At 46.0% G+C, this 13158-nt stretch overlaps 1 long non-coding RNA gene across 1 annotated transcript; it reads right to left on the minus strand.

The window, feature by feature from the left end:
• Positions 1-4497: 4497 nt before the first annotated feature.
• Positions 4498-5546, minus strand: LOC115598894. The gene is made up of 3 exons (XR_003988002.1): positions 5460-5546; positions 4683-4757; positions 4498-4572 (listed from the first exon to the last, which is right to left on the minus strand). It is a non-coding gene; the product is annotated as an uncharacterized LOC115598894 (long non-coding RNA).
• Positions 5547-13158: the final 7612 nt, after the last annotated feature.

Genomic DNA, 13158 nt, shown 5'->3' on the forward strand with positions numbered 1-13158 from the left:
TTTGTTCCAAGGAGGCACTGGTTAAGTGGCCTCAGAAGAGCTTAAGGAGGAGTTTGGAGGCTATTCCTAAACATGGGATGCTTCCTGGGGCATCCCAAATGCCAAGAAAACTTCTTTCATTACTTGTTTTGCTAATTACAGCTGTGCAAAGTGGACAGGAAAGGCTAATGCCTCTGCCACAGAGGCAAACACCTCAGTAAGCCAAATACACCAAACAGTCCAAGAGAGTCAAATAGGATAGGCCAGGCTGGCAGGTAAGGAATGATTCTCCCAAGACATATATGCTGAAAAAGTACCTAGAGAGGCAGCACCTTTTTGTTTGATTCCACTCACTTGCTTAATTAGGCTTCTGTAATCATGGAATCATCATCCAGTGACGGGGAAAAGCTGGGTCCCTTTGGACCAATACTGCTGGCAAGCAGAAATGGATAATGTGTATTATCCATCAAGGCCTATATAATAGCAGGAAGGGTGCCCCAACCATCAGTATATACCCACAAAAGTCAAGGGCAATGTCCTAGGGGTCATTTGGCCTTTTTTAGAAGAGGTAAAAAGACACAAATTTACTTTTGAGATGCAGACTGCATGTGATGTTTTGCAGTCACACACAGGGGATCTACCAGCACAGATGGGCAGGCCAGTGGAAGCAGCTAATGCCTCAACAGCACTGTTCATTCTAACTCAAATATTTTAAGGAGAAATTCTAGACAAAGTCCGGCCAGCAGAAAAGATCTGTCTGGCAAGATGTACCCTCAAGTGCTTTTGAGAAGGCACAGGAAGAAATGAAACACTGAAAAAGAAGACTGCAGTGCACAGGAAGCTCTTGGAGCAGTGGAAGCTGAAAGCAAGTTTTTCAGGATTAGGACCTCAGACTATGGTACCTAAATCCCATGCAAATTTCACTTCAGACATCTGCTTGGATCTAGTCCTAAATCACCCTTTATTTCTGTGGAGAACAGCAATCCTTCCACAGTGTTTCACAGCATTAATGTTAAGCTCTGTAATCCCTCTTCAAGATCAAGAAGTTCAAGGTCTTACACAAAAAAGTTTTCCTTTAGTCACTAAAAGTAAGGTTAAAGAACACATCAAATAACAAGGTCAGGCTGAAGGCACTGAGAGAATTCAGAGAGATGCAATATGCTTGAGAAAGTTATGGGCTCAAGGGCTGATCTTGAGCACCTCAGCCCAGTGGACGTGGCTGCCTCAGTGCTGCACAGCTACAACCACCATTGCTCCAGCGAGGTCTCCACATTCTCTGAGCTGACTTTCTATGTAAAGATCATTAAAATCTTCCACAGGACAACTGTAAGACCCAGTCAATATTCTTCCCTCCAATAAATAAAACAGTTTCTAACACAGGTGGCTCTGAGAATTATGGCAGAGCACATAATAGTCCCCAAATTTGCCCACACAATCACCCTGCTCCCCAGATCGCACTCATCACTGTGCTTAGTGAACTGCTTTGAGCTGCCTCAAGCATGAAAAGCACAATACAAGAACAAATTTTATTCTCATAAAAAGATATTAAAGCAAGTTAGAGGCACTACTGAAGCCCATGATATGTTATAATTGGCAAATGTTCACAAAGGCAAAATCCAGGTTTTTGCATCAAGCTGGAGAGTACCTGTGTGCACGCCTGAGCCTGTCTGGGTGCATCTTCTTCTCTACAGAGCTCCCAGCTCTCATAGCCCTTCCCCTTCAAGTCAGAAGCAGGACTTATCTTGACCTGATTTTAAGGGGAAATATGAATCCCCCTAGCTAGGGTGTGGCACAGCCCTGCACCTCAATCTTTCCTGACCCATCACTCCCCCACAACCATTTCAGTCACTACTGCAACACAACCCACACCCTTGAGGACCTCAGCTGCATCCCTGCATCTCAACTGAAGCATGTGCCACCCTTTCCCCAGTGGTCACCTCAGCTCAGCTGTGACCTGCAGCAGCCTCTGTTGTTCCCTTCTTAGAGTTCACCCTCCTTACCAGGATTATTTCATTTTAAAATTATTTATTTCCAAAATATTATCTGTGAAACAGAAGGACACTGTAGGTATTGAACTGAGACAGCTGAAGTCCTTCTTACTAGGAATAGGTAGAGCTCAGCTTCCAGTGACCCAAAAATCGTGGAAAATAAAAAATATTTGGAAGTGTCAGGTCATTCATCTACAAAAAAGCCTTTTTTATCCATGTTGGGCATAAGGATGTTATCAGAGACACCAGGAATGTTCTTGGGGTTGGAAGGTAGTGGGCAGAACACTTCTTGCAAGCTCACATGAAGATGTGCGGTTGTCTCAAGCCAAGGTCATATCCCAGAGGGACATCAGAGTCAGCACTTCCACCACTGTAATTACCAGCAACCAAGATAAAGACATTAAATATCAATGGGAATATTGAGAAATAACAAAACCTAGCACAGAAACCACAGTGATATGTGCTCACAGGCATGTGTGCATGTCTGCACACTGACCAGCAGACTCATAACCATCCCAGATCCTGGCTCACATGCTACATTCAGTCCCTGAAACTTTCCCATTTCAAAATACTTCTGTACAAAGGAGCCCACATTAAAGCTCTAGCAACTTCATTTTGCACATGACTTTCCAGGAGGTTTAAGCTCAGTTTCTCTCTGGACCACTGAGTATCTGAAAAGCTGCAGAGCCAGTGCTGTCACTCTGGGATAGAAGCTGTGTTCCCCCATGATCTGCACTCTGCCCACACACCCGGCTTCCAGACTCACAGTCTGTAATGCAGCCTTGAGTCTTAAAGATGGGCAAGTGATGGGAAGAACAAGCAGAAACCTCCAAAAAACTAAAGTGGTCAAGGGTTTCTATCCTATGAGACTGAGGAAAGGGGACATTATGTGCACTGGCACGTTCTCCAATGGCTGCATACCGAGACCCCAAACCACTTCCAATTGCAGTACTCAGGAACTCACCCTCAGGATTTAACTTGCAATGAATCTGCACATAAATGATCTGCACGTCAGGAGAGGCCACCAGGACCTGCAAGAACCTGACTAGGCAATGCAACACAGGGACCACTGTGCAAGCCATGTGGAAGGGGAACATTTCTAGAGAAAAGATCTGGTGTGTGCAGTGACTCTCTGGTGGAGCATACAGGAAACATTGCTTGAGATCTTTTACTTCAAGTGTGCACTAAAAGTTCTTTTATATTTCTCAGTCTGGTTAAATTTTCTTGGCTGCCCTCCACTCAGTCCACAAAGTACTGCTGGAAAAGGAGGAAACTCTTAGCTGCATGCACAAAGATTGGGAAGTTTTCTCCATGCAATGATAAATGATTCAATGGACATTTCATCCCGCAGGTCCCTTACTGTGTGTCAAGTGGCAATTTGTCCTCCTCACTGCTTCAGCTGAGCATGGATTGAGTGGAGAGAGCTTCATGTTAGCAAGCAGGAAGAGACCTGGACTGGAGATGTGCTGACCCATTTCAGATCCTTCCTGATGGAAGACATTGAAAACCAAATTTGAGAAATGTTCCACCAAACCTACCCATCTAATTAGTGGAATACTTTGAAACCATGATATGGATCAGTCTAAAACATCAAGCTGCTCCCAGAAGAGAATGTGGGTGTTCAGACTTGGGAAGCATCAAAAACCAGACGTTAGCTTTGTGACTTTTGTCAGTTGGTTCTGACTTGCCTTTGACCACTTGCCTGCTCACTATTAACACCCCATGGTGCAGTTGTGTTTGACATCCCTCCAACAAACCCTAATTTATAGGGCTTCACACAATTCCTGCTCCTTTGTTTGGCCTTGAGACCAGCATAACAGGCATACTAAAATGGAACCCATTTAAGTCAGTCACTACCAAAGAAGCAGACATCTTCAAAAAGCATTATTTTCATGAACCAAACTCCACCCTTCCTGAATAATCAGGTGTTTTGTAATGAAGTGTAGCTTTGAGTTTGGTAGAAGTGCGAAGAATACTTAATACAGGAGCCAGACTTAAGAAAAGGCAGAAACATGACTGAGACTTAGATAGCTACACAATAAAAGAAAGAAAAGATACAGAGAAAAACCAAATGTGCAACACTCCTCCCTCAATCATTCATTTACAAGTATTTGAGGAGCAGGTGTCCAGTGAAAGGAATTCAAGCTCCCTATTTTATGGCACATCTCTGAACAACTCTGATGCAGCACACGAGCTGTCCTCCTTTCTAGACCTATTGCCCATAGAAAATGTGCAAACCATTGTCATTGATGCTCACTAATTTAGGCTCCATGTATAACATGCCCTGCCTCCAAAGCATATCTGGGATTTAACGCTCTGCTTGCTTTCAGAATGTGGTTTTCCTTTGGTACATGTGAACACTATGATTATCTGCTGCATGTGCCAAATAGGCAGGGCTGGGTGGAGAAAAAGAAGGGAGGCTTCAGCTCAGAAATGATAGCACCTATTTTTGGCTCCCAAAGCCAAGCTGTGCTGCTCCCACTCTGTTTTGATGATCCAACATGTATCACTCTAGATGTCACCAATCCCAGGCAGTAATGACAGTTTGGGGTGTTGGGCTTCAGCATCTTGGGAAATGGAAGATAAGCAGCAATTTTTCTCAAGTCTGTGGACAGAGCAAGTTATACCTTGGAAACTTTTATTTTATTATTAAGATTTAGATGAGGTTATTTTTCAGCCTGAACACATCATTACAACACAGGAGTTGATACATACCTGGCTCTTCCCACTCTGACAGTCCTCTACCAGAATGCAGCAGGATGTCTCCTGCTCTGAAACATCTATGAAAACCTGACAGGCAACAATACAGATTTTTAACATCTGGTTACACTTATTGCAGGACCAAATGCCCTCTTGCTCACTCTAATCAGGTCCAATTAGAATATATTTATGCCCCAACTCTGTTTTACATAACTACAGTGCCTACTGTGGGTTGCACAGTATTTTCACAGCACTCCTAGTGCTACAGTCCCCTCTTCCCTCAGAGATCTGGCCCACAAGCACCTTTCCCCATATCTGCTTCACAGTAAGAGCCCTCTGCAATCAGTGTCAGAGGGGGTCAGCTCAACCCTTCTTTCACAGCCTCCCAGGGACAACAGTCATGTACCCAAATTCTCAGACAGCACAAGCCAAAATCTCCACTCATGTCACCTGCTGTAGGTAACCCCAAGGGGGCTGCCACAGCCTCCCCCTCTCTGTGGCTTCACAGGGACACAGGGCCAGGCAGCCCTGTGAAGAAGACAGTGCAAATCCTCTCTTGAAACTCAACAGTCAAGCTGGGAACCTCTCCTCATGGCTGAAGGAGCTCCCCACAGCCAAACCATCTTCTCCTCCCTGTTTCCAGCAGCCTGTTCCTCACATGGCATCATCCACACAGTCCTGCTCATCCAACTATTTGTGAGGAGACTAATCCAACTGCGAAACTTGTATCCAGCCCCATATCTATCTGCTCAGACAAGGAAGACAAGGCAAGGATGAAGAAGAGCAGCTTACCTTGGCACAGCCTAACTTGGACATCTCTGGTGGGCAGCACCTAACACAGCCAAAGCTGTGTCACTGTTCTTCAGGAAAGCAGGGACCCAAAACTCTGTCTCGTGCAGTCGTCAGCTCACTTATTTGCAGAAGTATCTGTTTTTTCTTCAACTGCTCTTCTTCATTCCATTATCCTGCAGCATACCATGCTATCAAGTAATTAGAAACACATCCATGACAGTTTCTCAAAATTCCAGAGCATTTATTTTTAGAATTGTAACAGTGAAAGAAAATTACACCATGCAGACACTGTAAAAAGAAAAAAGTTCACTGTACTGAACAATCACATTTTGCAGCCATGGAACTCTTTTTTATCTTTTTCTCTCCCAAACATCTTAAAAGTATGAATGCACATTGGAATCCTTTATGTGAGAATAGCTTAGAGTAGCATTATGAGAAAATCTGCAGCATCAGATTCATCTGTAAAGACAGAGCAAGTTCAAACCTGAGTAACAGCCTCTGATCCTGGAGAGGGGTTGACAGAGCTCACCTCCCATCAGGACCAGCCTCATCCTTGGTTACTGCAAACTGTGCAGTCTGCCAGGATTGCAGATCCATTTTTAAAATCAATGGATGGCTGAAGGAGAGCAGAACTGTATTATTTAAGCACGGTGGAGTGTTGGTATTCACAAGAAAAAATCCTGGAACCGGAGAGTATTTTCATGATCAGTGACTAAAGAGCAGTATAAAATGTCTGCACTGCTTCTTTCCATCCCAGCCTGTGCCTTTGAAGTAATGCTAACAGCTTTTGGATACAAATCCTCTGATGAGACTCCTTGATTTATTAAGTAAAACATCTGGAAAAAATGAAGACTTGTGGCAGTGTAAATCCTCCAGAAGGAGTGGGGAGAGGTTTCCTCTGAACAGTCCTCCTGTCAAAAAAAAAGCAAGGAAACCTGAGCCCTGGCTTAAGGTTGCTCTGAGGTTGAAAAGCTCCAGCTCAGAAGGGGCCTATTCATGTTTCACCCACTGGCCTAGAAACCAGCACAGACTTGGCAAGGGCTGGGAGCAGAGAGAGGAATGTCTGTCAGCAAACAGCCCTGGCTGCTGGGACCATGCCACAGCTCACTAAATGATTTTCATACGTTCCTGCAGCCTGAGTGGCAGTAGCAATTCTGCCCTTGACATTAATAAAGTAGCTCTGGCTATAAATCATGGTACACTGCAGGAGCACTATGAAATGTAAAATACCTGCCTCTCTCTACAAAGAAAAAGGCAATGGCAACATGCAGGTAGGCCAGAAATATGTAGTTCAGGTCACCTACACTGCATTGCTGTGATGGAGAGGGGTGGCAGGGTGACACATCCATCCCCTGTTACAAAAGTAGTGTTGGCTTTGGCAGGTGAAGAAAATTACCAGCCTTGGATAATGCTGATTTGAAACAACTAAAACCTGTGCAGGTAACAAACAGGGAGACACAGATGAAGCAGATTTCTTCTTTTATTTGGAATCAGCCTTTCAACTAAGGAAAATAAAAGAGAAAGGGACCAGCAGGAACAGCTTGCTGTGCTTTGGATTTGCTGGGAATGGCTTCTATGAAATGGGGTGGGCACATGTGTGTGAGCATGTGCGTGTGCATCTGTGTAAAATATCTGTTAGATGAGGGCAGAACTATAAATCACAGAGGTACTTGACTCAGAATTATTTACCCTCCTTGCCTCCTCCATACAACAACCCATGTTCCAAATTTCAGAGCACACACTGAGGAAAGCTCCCTCCCCCTCCTGCCTCACAAGAGCCATCTTGATAGTTATTTTCCCAACTAAATCCCCCTTCCAGCAATTTGAATAATACAGTTTAAACACTAGCCTGAGTGCCAATTTTCTTTTTTGGAGGGAGCATAGGACCAGCAGAGGAGGGGGAGTTTGGGGACAATTTTTTTAATCAGATAAATTATTGCTGGGAAACCAGCCACTTCTCTCCATTCAGTGTATACTCTACAGGGAATCCATATAATACCCCTTTGCTTAGTGGGAAACAGAACCAGCGAGATGCTTTATCAAAGCAGGGAGGGATGCAAAAGATGGGATGGAGTGCAGGGAAGGAACAAACTACAGGAGAAAGGGGCTATGTAAAAGCTGCTGGACAAGAAGAAAAGCCAAAAAGATGTATACAGACCTCCTCAGACAAGGGAGGAAAGAAAATTTTTCTGCTGGCAAACTGGAGCAGGCTCAAGCGTGTGCAGAGGAGGCTGGGAGTGGGGCACAAAGGCTTTGAGCTGCAGGGCTGAGGGAAGGAGCTTCTCACCTGCAGGGAGGTGGCACAGCCCCAGGGAGGTCCAGAGCAGCACAGGATGGAGATTCCTATCAGGCATGCTCGAGTTTGCAAAATGAGTTCAGGCATTTTATACCTGCTCCCAGTGGATCTGGGAATGTGGGAGTCCACCTCACCACTGTAACTGGAACTGGTTAATGCTTCACTAGCCGGATGAGAGAAGCCAAGGGCTCGGAAGAGAGACAGCTCCCAGCACATGTGGTTTCAGACATGCTCACAGGGCAGCACATTCAGGAAGCTTGCCTCGCTCTCTGGGCATACCTTTTCTTTTGTTTGTATTCCTCCCAACACCTACAGCCCCAACCAAGACAAGGTTCCATTTTGCTGAGGCATTGTATGTACACACAGCCAGAGACAGGATGTGTCCTGAAGAACTCCAAGTCTAAACAGGCAGAAAATTAGAGGTGGGGAGTAGAAACAGGTGCACAGAGAAGGTGAATAACTTCCCTGAGCTGACCCAGTGAGTCAGTGTCCAAAACCAAACCAGAACCCAGTGTACCCAATACCAGGCTGCTCTTTCATGTGCTAACACCACTTCAGTCCACAGGCTTCCCACTTCAGCACTTCTCTGTGACTAGAAACACAGGTAGTTTGTAAAGAACCACAGGCTAATGGCACCTGAATGGGTGTCACAGCACCTTTTCCTGGCCTTTTATTCTTCTTCAGAACAAAGAATTAAAAGCTTTTGTGAGAGTGTTGGCAGTAAACTCAGGAGCTAAGGAGACTCCTGAGGAAGATTTCCCACATTCTACAGTACAAATAATGGTGGAACACAAAGGAACTGACTCAGCAGAAGGCAAAGGGGAACAAGTGGAAGAGTAACCCTGCTCTGGAAAGCTGCAAGGAGAATATGACACGCAGAACAGAAAAAAGAAATAAGGTCAAAAAGAAATTAAGATGTGCATTTCAGATAGCTTCCTTCTGACAGCCTGAGTGTCTAAAAACTGCTGAGCAGCCATTCTCAGGAAATCAGGCCTTACACAGAGTCAGTTATTTTTGGCCCAAAACAAAAGAAATTCTCTTAATTCAGAGCTCATTGCCATCTGCCATAACAGACGATGGGCTTTCACCAGTCCCCCAAATCTGTTTCCAAAACTAAGCTGTGTGAAGATGTCATTCCCAAAACTACAGATTCCTTTCCCAGGCAAAGACCTACACAACACACTTAATCCCCTCTCTAGCCCACCTACCCTATACTTTCAGACTTCAGCTAACCTCTAAGGTTATTACTCGGAATTACAGACCTCCCTAGTAATACCAGAATCACTTGTGCCAGGATGAAGTGTGCCCATTTGTCTGGCAAGTGTCAGGTTATAGGGGACAGTCTTAACCTCTACTAGATCTTCTACAGCTGAGATATTGTCAGGAAAAATAATAATGGATTTTTGGCACTTTCTCCCTCGCTAAGAAATGGAGAAAGTGTTATCTCTTCCTCCTTATACTCTTTGCTTGTATTTTGAGTCCCCAGACACATGTACTTTATTAAAGCACTGCCCATTTCTCAGGCTTTATGGGGAACTGGATGAACTCTGTGGTAGATACATCCAAGCTGCTTTGTGCATTTAGTTGGCCCTAGATGTCTTTTTGGGAATCTGCTCCAGATTCTAATCATTTTACATTAAGACTCAAGGACTCAGTTATCTCCCCTCTCCCAATCTCCCCAAAAAACCAGAAACACCAAATCTTCAACCATAGATCAAGCACAAACCTCTCTAAAATCCCCACCTGGAACCATCTTTTCATAGATCTCTTTTCTCCATGACTCTTGCACGCCATGAGATCTGCACTCGTCTCCATGTCTGAGGAAAGAAAACACATGGGATGAATCAGGATCCCCTCTTGACAGAAACAAGGTGGAGAACCTGCTCTTTGCCAGCAGGTACCCATTAAATTTCTACCTAAGCCTCTTCAATGTTTCTGGAGGCTCATAGGGTTGTGGGAGTTTTGGGCTGCTCCAGTCTTCCATGGTGGTTTTCATCTTTCACATCTTTTACACCTTATACCATGTGGCTTATAGAAATCTCTCTGGGCTCAATAAACCATGGAACTGAGCCTCCTTACTTCATTTTCTTTCTTTTCCTGCCCCTCTTCATACATTTCCTGGCTCTAAAGCTAAGCAAACAAACGCCCTGGGCTCACTGCTAAACAAAGGATGGTTAGAAATGGCATGAAAAAGGGTCCTGCCCAAAGATGAAAGAAAAGCAAGGAGGAGCCCCCAGCCTTCTAACAAGGGAAGATGCCTTCCTGCTTGCTTCACTCTTAGGCTCTCTTAAGGAAAGGATATGAAAAAAAATCCAGAATTTCTATAAGCTGGGGATCTGTGGCTCTCCAGGGAACAGCTCATGTACTGCTTCCTGGGGCAGCTGGATGTGACTTGCCAGTTTGTCGACACCCAGCCTAAAGACCCTGAAAGGTTATGTCAGTACACAGCTTTTCTTCTTCTTTCCCTTGTGACCATCCCCTGGGTGCACCTGCCAGAGCAGAGATGGCAGGATGGCTGGATCACTGCTACCCACACTTGCTGGTGTACTCTGGGCTCTTCCTGTCCCTCTGCTAACCCAAGTGCAGCAACAAGTGCATCTCTGAGAAGCAGAAGTACCCAAGCTGAATTATTAGGGAGTTAGATCTCACAGATCATCTTCCTCCTGCTCTTGCCCATAACGTTCCTGCTCACATCCACTTCCTGTATGTGCTTGCTGGACACAGGGAGCAGCACGTGTGCTGCCTGGACAGCTGGCTGCTGCTGCTTCTCCAAAGGGAAGCATGGCTGAGGTTTCTTCCACCACTGGAGATTCTACTTGGGGTTTCTTTTTCTTTCATTCAACTGCAAACCTTGGGGTAACTCGTGAGAATTTCATATCACTGAGCTTACAACTCCAAGTGAACAACATCTTTGGAAATTGTTAAAGGGGAGGGAGGAATGACAGAAAAACAGTAGGATACTTCAGAAACCAAGACTAAAATAATAGCACAGGATGACTGCTGGAAATCTTTCATCACACAGAAGTTCCCTGTTGTTGGAAAACATAACCCTCTTCCCTGTATTCTCCAATTTGCTACAAGTCCTAACATGAACATCTTCTGCTAGGACTGTGCCAGAATATGATAGCTACTGTTCCTACATTGTCCTGTCATCCCCTCCCCATTTCAGCCCAGAAAATGGAAGTTGCTCAGTGCTTATTAACCATTTTGTTTCTTTCCACTCCACAAGGACCTCTGTAGAAGAGCCAGATCTCTGCTGTCTAGAAGCCCGTCATCTGCTTCTGTTGCTTTTCTTCACCTGAAGTCAGAACACTCTGCTCAGGGTATTGCTCACTGCTGTGTTGGGAACTGCAAAGAGTAGATGAGGATTTCAGGTGGAGAGAACAATGAAAATCTGTTCTCATCTCAATAACCCTGAAAAATAATTAAAACCCACACCAAACCAAACCAAAAACCAACATGAAAGTGGAAATTCCAAAAAAGCCAACAATGGTTTCAGCAGCATAACCATTCCAAGGACAGTTTTTCCCACATTTTTATGAGAATATAAACATGCAGAACCAGAAGCACATGCGCACCAATGTCTGTTTTCCTGAAATCACACCGATCCCTCTGCTCTCTGCATTTTAAAGTCTCTATAGGTAGAGCTACAAGACTCTACTTTGCCCAAACCTGCACTGCTGATGTGAGCTGTTTAGCTGAGAGCTCTCCACATAGTTTTAACACAAGCCCACATTTCCTTGGGACTCTGAAAGAAACTGGAAACGTCTGTCTGCTCCTTCACCTTCAGTGGGGTCCCCTGAGACCAACCCCAAAACCAGAGCTGCTGTCCTTGGGGCCTGAGCCTGCAAGGATGGCTGCAGGAGGGGCCAGAGAGGCATTTAAACCCTCTCCGTAGCCCAGCACGCTGCAAGTTGGCTCAGCACAACATGCCTGGGCAGGCTGCTGCAGACATCCACCAGCTCTGCCAGAGGCAGCTGCACCCACGGGAGGCAGGGAGGTTGAGGAGCAACTCTGCACTCACAGACACCACTGGAGATGGAGCCAACTCCTGTGAGCCCCAGGGCTGCGTTGGGCAGCAGCCATGGTGCAGGGCTGTGCACTGTGCCCACTGGGGCAGCCACGCTTTCATAGAATAATAGAATTGGCTGGGTTGGAAGGGACCTCAGAGATCATCGAGTCCAACCCTTGAACCACCGTTGCGGTTGCTAGACTATGGCACTAAGTGCCACATCCAGTCTCTTTTTAAATATCTCCAGGGACAGAGAATCCACTACTTCCCGGGGCAGCCCATTCCAATGCCGGATCACCCTCTCTGTAAAGAAGTTCTTTCTAATATCTAACCTAAACTTCCCCTGGCACAACTTAAGACCGTGCCCTCTTGTCTTGTTGAAAGTCGTCTGGCAAAAGAGACCAACCCCCACCCGGCTACAACCTCCTTTCAGGGAGTTGTAGAGAGCGATGAGGTCTCCCCTGAGCCACCTCTTCTTTAGGCTGAACAGCCCCAGCTCCCTCAGCCTCTCCTCATAGGGTCTGTGCTCGAGTCCCTTCACCAGCCTGGTTGCCTTCCTTTGGACCTGCTCCAGGACCTCGATATCCTTCCTGAACTGAGGGGCCCAGAAGTGGACACAGTACTCGAGGTGTGGCCTCACCAGGGCTGAGTACAGGGGCTCCCAGCTGCAGGCCCTGGTGTTGGTGCTTGGCTTGGAAAGCAGGAATTGCTGCTGTTCCTGGCCAAAGAGAGGAGCTGAACCACCCCTGGTGAGAAAACATAGGTGACCAAGTATCTTTGCTGGGGTCCTCGCTGCATTTGACACCTCGGTTTGCTAACTGAGGCCAAGAGCCAGCTGAAGAAAGGGAGCAGCAGCAGCACTTGGGATGGTCTCTGCACCGTGCCCTGAGCTTTAGGAGGGTTAGCCTGTCCACTGAGCCACCTTCCATCTGGCAGAGGTGGCATTTCATGGAACATCCATACACTAGAAGTTCAGACTTTGTGCAGGGAAAAAGGCTGAGAAGGAGCAGTAATGACTGGAAGGTGGAGACAATGCACGATTCAGGGAAGAATAGGCCACTACAAGTTCCTTCTGTACCACAGGATCACAGTTCATTTGCTGCACCCATTCAGAGCCAGAAATTTGCCCAGTTTTGACAGGACTGTGATGACCCGGCTGGAAACTTCCTGGTTCTGCCCCACCAGCTCAGCACAACTTGCACAGATCTCAAGTCTTGAGGGTGTTGACAAAGAAGACTGCAAGCTCCTGGGAATGGAGGAGCTTGCCAAGGCAGCCACTCTGCTCAGCCATGCAACCTGCAGAGAACATTCCTGACCTCTGCAGCTCCAATATCCCTTCCCCAAAAGATGTGCAGGCTTGGACTACTTCTTTTTGAGGACCAGTCAGTGAT

The sequence above is a fragment of the Calypte anna genome, chromosome 10, assembly GCF_003957555.1.
Source record: "Calypte anna isolate BGI_N300 chromosome 10, bCalAnn1_v1.p, whole genome shotgun sequence".
In the NCBI taxonomy this organism is placed as follows: domain Eukaryota; kingdom Metazoa; phylum Chordata; class Aves; order Apodiformes; family Trochilidae; genus Calypte; species Calypte anna.